This window comes from Medicago sativa, chromosome 8, assembly GCF_051527215.1.
Source record: "Medicago sativa cultivar Bolivia chromosome 8, Bolivia_mono, whole genome shotgun sequence".
NCBI lineage: Eukaryota > Viridiplantae > Streptophyta > Magnoliopsida > Fabales > Fabaceae > Medicago > Medicago sativa.
The window spans coordinates 60,120,451-60,133,799 of record NC_140756.1 but is presented as its reverse complement, the minus strand read 5'-3'; positions in this window follow the sequence as shown (position 1 = coordinate 60,133,799).

The following is a 13,349-nucleotide window of genomic DNA, read 5'->3' as shown; positions in this document are numbered from 1 at the left end:
TGATTGATTATATTAAAATTTATGATTTTAATATTTATATATTTAAATATATGAATATTAATCGAAGTTAAATTTTCTGCACCCCCTGACCCTGGGTCCTGGATACGCCACTGCCATTAATATCTGTTAACTTAATCAAAAGTTTTCAATTTGAACTCTTAAGATGTTGGGAATGTCCAAATCCAATCGATCGTGTAATCATTTTTAGATTTAATAAAGTATTAATTTTCGTTTGTACCAAAAAAAAAAAAGTATTAATTTTCGTTATCTTTTTTACTTGTGTTTTTTTGTTGTCAAGATTATCTTGTTTACTTTAGTGAAATAGTTAATTTGATAACATCTTTGATTAAAATTATACACTTGTTATCATGATAGAGATTATGATAATGAGAAACAAGTATTTTATTATTTTGAATATAAATTGTTCTTGATGATATGATTATTGTGAGTAGGACATCAATAACTCGGATAGATCATTACATATGTAATGATCTTTGTCAGATATATTAATAATATATCTTATTTATTAAACAGTGATATGATAATTGCGCTAACACAACATAGAATTTCAAATGGTCAACATTACCTTAAATTGTCAATAGAAAAAAAAATTAAGAAGGGATGTAATGATTTTCTTTGAATTGAGATTGTCATAGACTCATAGTAATTAACATGTTATTTATTGTATTCCAGTGTGCTCATTGAAAGTATATCGAGTACAATTAAATACTTGTATAATTAAGAAAAATGATAACAAGTGCTCTTGAGCTTGGTAACTCTTGGTAATAAATTTGAGCTTTATGATAAAATTAAAACTCTAACTAGAGAAATTGAATGAAAGGAGAAATGAGTTTCTTAAGTCATAGATGTTATAGAGTTAAATAGAGTTGCAAAGACCAACGAAAAATGTTATATTCTTCTAGTGGTTTTTGAAAGTAAAATAGTAGTACTTCATATTATTCGGGCATTAAATAGTGTTACTAAATCTCTGTCTTGATTTATATATTAATTTGATTAGTCTATCAGAGACTTAATATTGAACATACAGAGTCACACACAAATGAATGTTCTAATTTTGATTAAGAATTATTTTATTACTTGATAATTAGATTAAAGAATTTAATAATTAAAATATAAATCTTTTAAGTGGAATCTCGTAATCTCAATTAACAAAGATGTGACTAATATTCTCCAAAGATGAATATTCAATTCTTGTTGTTAGCATGAAAACCTCGTTGTTGAGTACGTTTAAGTGCCTCTACTAGTTGTTTTAGTCTTAATGTCCATCTTCATGAGCCACGAGACTCAACTTACCTAAACATACAATATTAAAAAATAAAGACTCGCCAATCCAATCAAAAAAAATCTCAAAAAGTATTTCCCTAAAAATCCACAAGAAAATTTTCATGCCATAATGTCTTTTTTAAGATTCCTTTAAATTCTTTAATGGTTAGGAGATGATAGACATTGATAGGATAACATAGTTAGATAAAGATTATATATGATATAGACATGATAAGGTTTTATCATATTCTGTGTTTCATTTTTTTTTTTTTTGAGTAAAATATTCTGTGTTTCATGTGCACCAAATAAATTATGAGAGAATATATTACTTTATTGTATGTTTAAATAATGATATGATATACATTATATGTAAATGACAAAACCACCATTTTGACAAAAATAATTTAATTTGTTAAAAAAGTAAATTAGTTTTAATCATTTTCTAAATTTTAATAAAGAAAAAATCATTTTGAATTTCAAATATGTTTATTCTAGTAATTTAAATTATTTTTATATATAAAAACAATAATAATATTAATTAGTTTCGATTTGAGATTTTCTTAAACAAAACTGGCTCAATTGTCGGTGTTGAAATATATCTTGAATTATGTCACACATCAGAGAATATTAAAAAAAATATGCAATGACTATGTCATATAAATAAAAGCCTTGTGTGTTAGTATTTCTTGCACCAATAGTTAGCGGGTTTTGCTATAGCTGGCATTACCTCTACTATTCAGTATTTGTAATCGATTATAGTGGAATTCTTTTCAGTGGCTCTCCCCGTGGATTAGTCAGCACATTGCTGGATACCACGTTAAATTATATGTTGTTTTTCATTCTGTCTTTTACTATTATTGTTATTATTCTCGCATCCCGTTATAACAAACAGGTATCAGAGCCTAATTAGGCTTGTTGCGGGGAGTGGGAGCGGGATCCTAGTGTGGATCATCCTAGTGGTGTGGGTGAGTCACACTTGAGGGGGAGATTGTTGGAAATCAAGTGTGAGTGATAATGTCTCACATTGACTAAAAATAGAGCAAACGTTGGATATATAAGAGAGAGGAGAACCATAAATTCATGCTTTAGGGTTTTGGGTAAGAGTGGGGTATCTCTCTCTCTCTCTCTCTCTCTCTCTCTCTCTCTCTCTCTCTCTCTCTTAGTGGATCCTAGACGTTTAGCCTATTGGCTCTCCATACCCCCAAACAGTCGGGTTCATTTTTTCCACCAATTTCTTTGCATGTTAGTTTTTAGTAACTAATTGGATATATGTCCGGTTTCTCGTTAAACCGATCAAATCGATTGATATGGTCTGGTTTTAATTACCTTGATCTTATTATTTCTAATCCAACCTCCACATCTAGATTAAAATTAAACTAAAGAGTTATAACCTGATACTTTATCATATTTTGTCTCTCATATAATGTTAACTTGCCAAACAATAGTTCGAAATATGATATGGTAGTTTATCATATCTCTCTTATCCTAGTCACCAACATGCGCTTATTTTTACACATTGTCTTTTTTATTCCAAAAACCTCATATCAGACATTTTCTTTGATCCTCCAACACCACTAACCATCCATAAACTAATTTTATATTACTCATTCTCAGTCACAGAAAAAAAAATAGAAAATTTGGTCCTCAAAACTATCCTTTGATAACAAAAAAGCATATATGGTTTTTAGTCAATTTTAAGAGTCGTTTTAGAGATTAAGTAGGTATTTTATGTATGTTTTAGTTGAGTTTTGTAAAGAAATCATTCAAAAAGTAATGAAAGAACAAAATAAGGGAAAAAGCCTTAAAGCCATGAAAATTCTCCCAAACTAAACAACTTTGTAATCGTGTTATGTTTTTTACAAGTTTATCACTGATGATGATTTGGGCATAGTCATTACAGATGTTCTAGTGAAAAGTAATGCAGCAAGGGGTGAAGAAACCAAGGAGACGGCTACTGTCAATCGCGCATCACAGCTATGAGCCTCGCATCGCGAGACACTATGGAAAAGCAAGGTATTTGTTATTGTCTATCGCATCGTGGGTTATCAGCCCAGCATCGCGAGAATATAACGTCATACCAAAGAGAAGTCAATGCCCATCTCGCATCACGAGCTAACTTCCCCTAAAAATTAAGGAAACGCTTGCCTACATGCACCTAGGTCATTGGAAAAGACCTTTTGATAAGCCTATAAAGGCAAAAATGCAATTTTGGCAGGATCGGAGCAACCAGATCCATTCGGGAGCAAAGGAATCATCAACCGGTGATCATTTCCTCATGTTTTCTTATTCATATCTGTTTGTATACATTTCGGAATTGTGAGTAGCTAATCCTCGCTAGGTTAGGTTGTGAACAAGGAACCTCCATGTAATTGTTCGATTATGTAACTTTAAATTATTATATGAATTTCAGTTGATTACTTTGCTATTTTATTCTGTTAATATTATTCTTAATGTCTTTTATGCGTCTGCATATGTCCATAAATTGAGCTAGGTCATAATGAGTACTAACCCTAACTTTGTTGGCTGAACTTATGTTAATCATATTATTGTTGATTAGATTTAGACATAAACTAATGATAGCTGTTACTTACTTTGGTGTACACAAACCTTCATGGGTTATGGGCTTCACCGAGACATTTGGGGGAAGTAATCGTTTAAGAGTGTTAGAGGCCCAGACATTAACCTATCCTTCATGTTCAAAGGTATTCAACTCAAGTAATCAATAGTATAGTATTCATAGTTTGCACTTACCAAAACAATTCAGGGTAAAAAAACTTACATGACCTAGTCACTTTCTCTCTCTCTCTCTCTCCAACGGAAATTAAAGCAACCAATTTGGCAATTGCAACCCCCCACCTCCACCCACATTTTTACTACAAATACCCTAATCATAATCGCAATAGTCAAGTTGAAACGAGACGATCCTTTGGAGACGAATATTTTATAAATATTACTATTTGTTGACACATTAGTACACTTGCCAGTATTTTGTCATCATCTATCTCGGGCAAAATAGTCACTAAATTGTACAAATTAGTAACTATATTCATGAAACCGTAGTGCGTCTTTCAAAATGATATCTCTATTAATTTCTTTTGTTTGATGTTATGATATGACACACTGTTTACCGGTGTTTTTGGTAAACAATAAGACTAGTTTTAAAATGTTACTTGCAGGATCAAACTAGAAATCCTAGGGCATGTTGTGCAATCTGTTTCGAAAAAATGGTTGAATGTTCATCATATTCATAGTTTGCTTTATTAACAAAATGAATAAAACTGTTTTTGTATGAAGATAACTGTCTTTCGAGAAAAATAGCGAAAAGAAATGCAAGAAAAAAGCTTAAGAATGCAAAAGTAAAAACACAAAAGTAAATTGCATTAAAGGTGGTTCAACAAATCATTACATACATTATGACTCTTTTCTCTACGTTGGTACTTTGAGTGTATGAATTATGTAAATGAGATTTGTGACCCGTTTTCCAATGAAAAACTACTATATATACATAGAGAAAATAATTGCAAAGCCAACGGCTAGAAACCATTTCATGTTGACACTCTCAGCATGCTTGCTACGTGTCTGAGCTTCTACTAGAATTACTAAACTCGTCGAAAGCCAATTCTCGTTCGTAACAACCTTTCTTGTTGAAAGCTTCTTCATCTTTGCTAAAAATAAGACTAGTAATTGTAGACTTAGATGGACTTAGAGGATTTTGTAGTTCTAAACATCATTTTACCTGTGGAACTATACAAAGAGAAAATTAAGGCTAACACACTAAATAAACGCACAAGTTAATGGATGGACTTTTTTTATTGATGAGTTACAATTTGTATGTGCGCGTGCACGATTTCTATTGCGAACTCTAGAACTTTAGTGTGTCCGTGCATATGGGCTTTTAATAAATAGTTAAATGTGTTGTTTTTTGAAAGAAAAAAAATTATCGTTTATAATTATAATAAGTAAATCTTATTTACTAAAAGTGTCGACGAAATAAAATTTAGTTTTTTTAATTGGAATTACTCATAATATGGAATATTGATTACTTTTCATGATAAAATGTAAAAAAAAAATAAAAAACAAAAAACAAAAAATAAAACTGCATGATTCTTGCAAACAATAAAATAATGTTTTTTCTTATGAAATGATATTTCCTAGAAGTCCACAAGTAACTCTTTATTACTTAAAATATATATATATATATATATATATATATATATATATATATCAATTCATAAAATTTAGAGAGTATTTTAATTGATACTCAATATTTCAAAGATCAAATTATGTAATCACTCTCCATCCTCTTCATTATCATATCATTATATAAAAATCCAAGGTACAGTGTGTCAAAAAAAAAATCAAGGTACAGTAAACAAAGTCACCTAACGCCTCATCCATTCTAGTGTTTGATATTTTATCATGGAACAAAGTAAGGTTTGTATTTGTAGTGAACAGCAGTCCTTACCAACCACAATAAGGTGAGGGGGTGTGGAAAACAGCAACAAAACATTGTAGGCTTATTATAACTCTGTTACTTTGGGCCTAATTATCATACAACTCTAATATTGGGCTGGTACCGTTGGTCAGTAATAGGCTTGGAACATTACTCTTCCCACTTTCATTTTTGCTCCCAAGCATCATGAAAATACCAAAATACTCCGGCAGTAGTTAACAGTCATCGAGGGGTATGTTGGCATTTTTGCGGTGCTTGTGAGCAAAAATGTTAGTGAGAAGAGAAATTTTCATAGGCTTGGGTCTCCTTCCTTTTGAGGGGAATAGGCTTGGGGCTTTGTTATTTATATATAACAATGAAGACTGTTTTTAAGACATCAAGTTATGGCACACAAACACCTAAAAAACCCACCGATAGTTAATAATTGTTGTTTGGGTGCTTTTTAAATTGGTTAAACCAAATTTAAAAAGTGATTTGACTGATATAAAAGTGTCGAAGGACAGTTAACTACCATTTTTTAGCAAATTGTGGTTAACTACCGTTCTATAGGTGTTTGTGAACAATTGTTACGTCTCTAAAGAGTAATCCCCTATAATGATATCCATGCATATTAAACTTCAACCAAAAATCACAATAACGGAAATAAATATAGTGAAGAAAAGATTTATCTGAACATAACTTAAATCAGTTGGCAGAGACATTAAGATATGCTAGGGTAGGAGTTAGAATCATAGATTCCCCACTAATTTATCTTAAAGGATGAACAAGAGATATAGTTTGAACAGAAAAAATATAGAGAACAAAAGTTTTATAAATACAACTCAGTTGATAGTTGCAAGAACAATATTTTACAGAGGTTATAGTTTGAACCCTGAATTTTCTACTTCTCCATATTTAAAGGGTGTGAGTAGCCTACTTAAAAAAATATATAGAGAATAAAACACATAAATATTACTACTGTATTTAGACTTTTGAGAATCACAAATAAAAACCCAACTCATTAGACATCCCCACTAGAGGATGAAAAAAGGAATAGCTAATAGAGACCAAGGATCTCTCTACTCTCTCATGTGCTAAGTCCCGATCTCTGATGTGCAACTCATTAGACAATCCCCACTAAATGGAATAAAATGTCTCTTAAAAAACATGAATATGAGCTTCCTTTTTTTACAAGAACAAGAACATGAGCTGATTTGCAATAACTTCCATTTCTCTTTGATTGAATATTTGATAAATAAGATAATTACGATTTAAACAATACAAATGCGATCATTATGATTTAATAAATAAATTACTTTGAAATAAAATGATGTAAAGTTGTTAGTAGTACCCATTTGATGATTTTTTTAGAAGTGTTTGATTGGAGTGATCGAAATCTTATTAAATATTTACATGTAAACAAGTTATGTATATAGGTGATACTCTCTTAGACATTCTTTTGAATTAGCCACCATTGTGATATGAATTTTGCTCTCCACCCAGCACATTTTGCTCGCACCCTACAGCCCTTCCATATTTACCCTTGCGCATGTTAACTAACGCAAGTGTAAATGTATGTGTTAGTTAACATGCGTTGCGCAACTTAAGTAACGCAAGTGTTAAACACTGCGTCTGTTAACTTGCGCAGCCATTAACACTGCGTGAGTTAACTCACGCAGCCAGTAGCACATGCATGAACACTGCGTGAGTTAACTCACGCACACTCTGTGCATACAACCAGAAGAGGCAGAAACCTCTATTTTCCCTATTTTTTCAATCATTCTTTCATACATTCATTCAAGCATACATTTTTCATCATTCATTCAAGCATACAACCAATCAAGCATTAACTCATAATTATATTACGAAAAAATAACATAATAAAACAACAGAATAAAATAACGCATAATGTCATAGAAACGCTAAAAAGCGCAAGTGTGATAGGATTACACCCAAATTCAACAAAATGTCAAACAAAAAAAAAACTGCACAAGTCATAAAAGCTACACAAGTCATGTTGGTCCATCTCGTGGACTCCTACTCCTCCTCCGCGGAGTCGGCACATGCTCCAGCATGCTCCACTTAGACTGTATGCCCTGCATGATGCGAAGAACCTCTGGATTACCAAACACATCTGGATGCCCAATTGCACTGTCCACTCTAGCTCTGATGTTGCTGATGATCTGGTATGGGTCGGGAGGATGTCTGGCCCACTGATGCTCAACAAGAACCTCCTTATAAGGAGGGACAGGACGAGGAGGGGCATCAGCTGCGTAGTCAGGAATGGCCGCAGGGGGGTTCACAACAAACAACACTGTTAAATAAATAACAAGTAAAACAAACATTAAATATATGCTAACATAAATGTTAAGTCTAACATTAAATAAGTAAAATAATAATTAGAATAGGTTGTATAAATAGTAAAAGAAGTAAAATAAACACTAAGTAAGAATAGCATAGACATTTAACAACAACATTAATTATTTTAACTGAATTTCAAAACAAAAAAGAAGTAAAATAAACATTAAATTATACTTACAACGGTATCAACTCATATCCTGCATGCCACATGTCCACCAAATTTAGGTAAAAGCGTGAGATCAGAAGGCCCCCCTTCATAGCCATCCGGGCCGGCCTCGTACACCACCCTCGGCACCCCCTGAAAATGAGGCTCAGGCTGCTCAGGCTGCTCAGGCTCATCATTCTGCTGAGGCTCCTCAATAACAGGCGGCTCCTCAAAAGCAGGCTCCTGAATAACAAACTGATACAACTGAGGCTGAGGCTCTTGAAAATGATAGGCCAGATCATGCGCCTGCTCATACACCTGATAATCCTGGTGATACTGTGTCGGGTTCACCGTCTGGGATGGACCCATCTGCGACGTTGAGCCCCCTGCAGCATCAACTCTAGCAAGTCTCGTTCCCCCACCTCTCCCTCGACCAGCCATAGGAAGGCGTAATGCTTCTTTCTCCCTCCGTGCACTACCAGTAAGGGCCATCCTCCTTGCCCTAAGTCTGTCACTCCTATCCTGAGGCGGCTCAGGCGATCTCTGAGACGTATTCCTCCGAGGCATATCTGCACAACATTTAACAAAACACAAATTCAATATACATTTTTACACGCACATTGTGTCATTTCCAACAATTCAACAACAACACTAAAATTCCAACAATGTCATTTCAATTCGTAAACTACCACATTGCACTCAAACATGTTATAATCAAAATTAACAAACCATATGCTAACTAATTTGATAAGTCACAATCCAAAAAAACAAAATAATTACCATTGAGACATTTTACCAAACACATGGTGTGCAATTTTCAAACAACTACCTTAATCTAACAATTTGTAGACCCTAAACTACCACATTCTACTATAAACAACTTCTAAACAACAATTCCTAAGTTAATTCGTCACTAACAATCATCAAAACTAACATGCAAGCCAAATTTATAAAAACCTAAAAATGTCATATTTCTTCAAAAAAAATTAAAATTTCTACAAGTTAAATGCAATTAAGTAGGGTAATCATCACTTACTTGATAATGTGGGAGAAATTGGCTTTGAATGGCGCAAGAATGATGAAAATCGGATATGGGGGGAAAAATTTCGAAGTTGGGAAGTTGGAGAAATGAGGGAAATGTGTTTCTGTGTTGCTGATATATGACTTAACTAACGCTGTGCAAGTTAACTCACGCAGCGCATGTTAAGCCACACATAATATATAACTTGCGCAAGTTAAGGTGTGCAACGTGACTTAACTTGCGCAGGGGTAAAAATGGCAACGCTGCAGGGTGCGAGTGATTTGTGCTGGGTGGAGAGCAAAATTCTTGTGATATTCAGGGCAGTTCTTTGGGAGTGTAAAGAGCTCAACCGAGCTGGGCCTCCCAAAGTGATGGGCCTCAAGGAAAAAATTATTGCTCAATATACCCACCCCACTCATAAAAGAAAAATAAACATGTTTCATGTTTCAATTTCTAAGTAAAAAATCATGTTCCATGTTTCTCTTTCTAAGTTAAAAAACACGTCTTTAGTAAAAAATAATTGCTAATTTTGATTTTGGTGGCTAATAATCATTATACAAGTGTTATTTTTAATTTAAATAGAAGATTAATCTTTTAAAAAAATTGTGGTTTTTTTATTAGGGGCCTATTTTTACTATGAGAGCCGAGTCTCCAGTTTCACAGGGACGGCCCTGGTGATATTGTTCACAGAGCCAAGAAAAGAATTAAGTTTAAAGGGGTTGAGTTTTAAAATAATTTACTAAACAAAAAATAAAATTTTAAAAGCATAACATATATACAAGAATTATAAGATATATCTAAAGTTTGTGTCGTCAATCGTCATCAAATATAAAAGGAGTAACAAAAACTAACATTTCAAGGATAGAAGAAAGATCATTACCTCAAAGCTTGCCAATAAATGATAAGATTAAAGCGCTTTTTAAGTAGAAGAGAAAGAAAGTAAGAAACAACTAAAATGAAAACCTATAAGGATGAACTCAAGATGAAATTGTGAACAGTAAGATGGTCCAAACAAATTTACAGTCAATGATCCAAAATCTCTAAGTGAAATTGTAAGGAAGAATCAGAAACCAGAATTCTTCTTCTGAAAATTCCAACAAAAAAAATTGGCTTTGTATGAAGGTAAACGTTGTAAAAAAAATTGTAATATAAATCCCTTGCAATAAAAAAAATGCTATGCAAACCCTCTGCTATTAAATTTTCTTGGAACCCCTACAAACATGATCATAGGTGGTCGCACCCCAGACCAATGCGTAGGCCGGGCGGCCCTGAGGCCACATCACCTAAGCATGAATTTTGTGTATATTTCTTAATATATATGTAAGAAGAGTAGCAATACTAACACACTCTCTAATATATATTTTCAACACATTTTCTTTTGGTGTGGTGGCTTAGGTCTTTGGAGTATGATGCTTCTTAAGGTCTTATATTCAATTCTATCCGGTGGCGATTTATGTGGACTAATTTAACTTTTTAAAAAACTATTAAAATTCATATAGACTTTGCCAAATCATGTGAGTAAATCATTAATGTAGTGTTATTCATATAAATTTTGAATTAATCAAAGAGTGTGTTGTCATCATTGATGTTAAAAGAAATTACGAATTATTGTGTGATTGTTTCTGACCAAGGGAGTGTTCAAAACCTGAAATGGTAGCACCGTAGAAGTCACCACACCTATGGTTCAATAGATAACAGGAATAAAAAACTACAACTTTTAATGAAAAATCTCGCAAATTATTTGTTTGAAACAAAGATATAAGAAACAACTTCCAAATAACACAAGTAACTGCTAGGGTCTTATCTTACATTGATTACAAAAAGAAAAAAATAGGATATTATTGAAACTTGCTGGCATCATATTGGCAGGAGCACTAAAGTTTTAGTCTTCTATCAAGGTCATTCCGCCACTTGTTTTTATTTATTTATTTATTGTTGGAATTTACTTTGATTTTTTGGAAAATTCTTTGAAACCTTAGAACTCCAGTGGGGGTATTGTTAAGGATTCTAAAAGTTGATGAATTGGTATCTTTATTTTCAATGCATTGGAAAATTTGATGTGGTAGGAGGAAAATTGTTGAAGATTCTTAAATAAGATACAATGTCATAGACTCCGTTGATTTAAGGTACCTGGATTCTGTAATGGCTAATATGAATTTTCCCAAGTTGTGGAGGAAGTGGATTTTTGAATGTGTCGGTACGGCAAAGGCATCTGTTTTAGTGAATGGCAGTCTGACGGATGAGTTTCCCTTAGAGCGGGGCCTTCGTCAAGGTGACCCATTGTCGCCTTTTTTATTTTTGATAGCGGCTGAGGGCCTTAATGTGCTTATGAATTCTGTTGTAAGGGCACAGATGTTTACTGGGTACGGCATTGGTGCAAACAATGAGGTTCGGATGACGCATTTACAGTTTGCGGATGATACGTTAATAATTGGAGAGAAGAGTTGGTTAAATGTCCGCACAATGAGATCGGTGTTGCTTTTATTTGAGGAGCTTTCAGGCCTTAAGGTGAATTTTCACAAAAGTATGCTAACTGGTGTTAACATTCATGTTTCCTGGTTGTCGGAGGCTGCTATGATGTTGCGGTGTCGTAGAGGTACCATTCTTTTTGTTTATTTGGGGTTGCCTATCGGCGGTGATTCTAGAAAAATCTCTTTTTGGAAACCTGTGGTTGATCGTATTGTCTCGCGCCTGTCGTCGTGGAATCATAAGTTTCTTTCTTTCGGTGGTCGTTTGGTCCTTCTGAAAGCTGTCCTGTCCTCATTGCCAGTTTACTTTCTTTCCTTTTTCAAAGCCCCTGCAGGTATAATTTCTTCTATTGATTCTATTTTTAAAATTTTTTTTTGGGGGGGTGGTGAGGATTTTAGGAAAATTGCTTGGATAAACTGGGAGTCCATCTGTACTCCAAAGGAGGAAGGGGGGTTGGGGGTTAAGAGATTGGGTGCTTTTAATTTGTCGTTGATGGGTAAATGGTGTTGGAGGATGACGGTAGACAAGGTGGGATTGTGGTATCGTGTTTTAAAAGCAAGGTATGGGGAGGAGGGAGGTCGATTGAAAGAGGGAGGTAGACATAGTTCGGCTTGGTGGCGGTCTGTGTGTAAGATCCGTGAGGGGGTTGGTGAGGGAGTTGGAGGATGGTTTGATAGTAATGTCCGGAGGGTGGTTGGGGATGGGAGGAGTACTTATTTCTGGCATGATATTTGGGTGGGGGAAATTCCTTTGAAATTTAGATTCCCCCGCCTTTTTGATTTGTCTGTAGACAAAGAGTGTTCGGTGGAGAAGATGGGGAGGGTGTTGGGGGCGGCTGAAGGAAGGGACGGTTTGTGGCGTCGGCGCTTGTTGGCTTGGGAGGAGGAGAGCGTGAGGGAATGTATCATGTTATTCCATAACCTTATTTTTCAGGAAAATGTAGCGGACACTTGGAGGTGGCTGTTAGATCCTATGCATGGATATTCGGTTAGGGGGGCTTACCGCTTCCTTACTACCACAACCGTGCAGGGGGATAGACACCAGGGCACCGACATTTGGCATCAGCAGATTCCTTCTAAGGTTTCGGTGTTTGTGTGGCGACTTCTTCGCAATCGACTTCCAACAAAAGACAATTTAGTTCGGCGGAAGGTCATCTCTCATGAGGCAGCGGCTTGTGTGGCTGGTTGTGGAAGTCCAGAGACAGCAAATCATTTATTTTTGGGATGTGACATTCTCGGATCTCTATGGCCTCAGGTTTGGCTCTGGATGGGTATTTCTTCTGTTTTTCATGGTGACATTGTTCATCATTTTACACAATTTATTAAAATGCCTGGTATGCATAGATCTTCTCATATGTTTTTCAGAATTATTTGGTTTACCACGGTATGGGTTCTTTGGAAAGAGAGGAATGATCGTGTGTTTAATAACACGGCTTCGACATCTTTTCAACTCATCGAAAAAGTCAAATTGACATCTTTTTTATGGTTAAAATCCAAACAGGCATCTTTTATGTATAGCTATCATGACCGGTGGAAGACACCGCTTCTCTGTATGGGCATCCACTAGTCATTCTTGTTTGGTTGTATATTCTGTTGGTGTTTCACTTTCTGGCTAGCACTGATTTCTTGTAAATACTC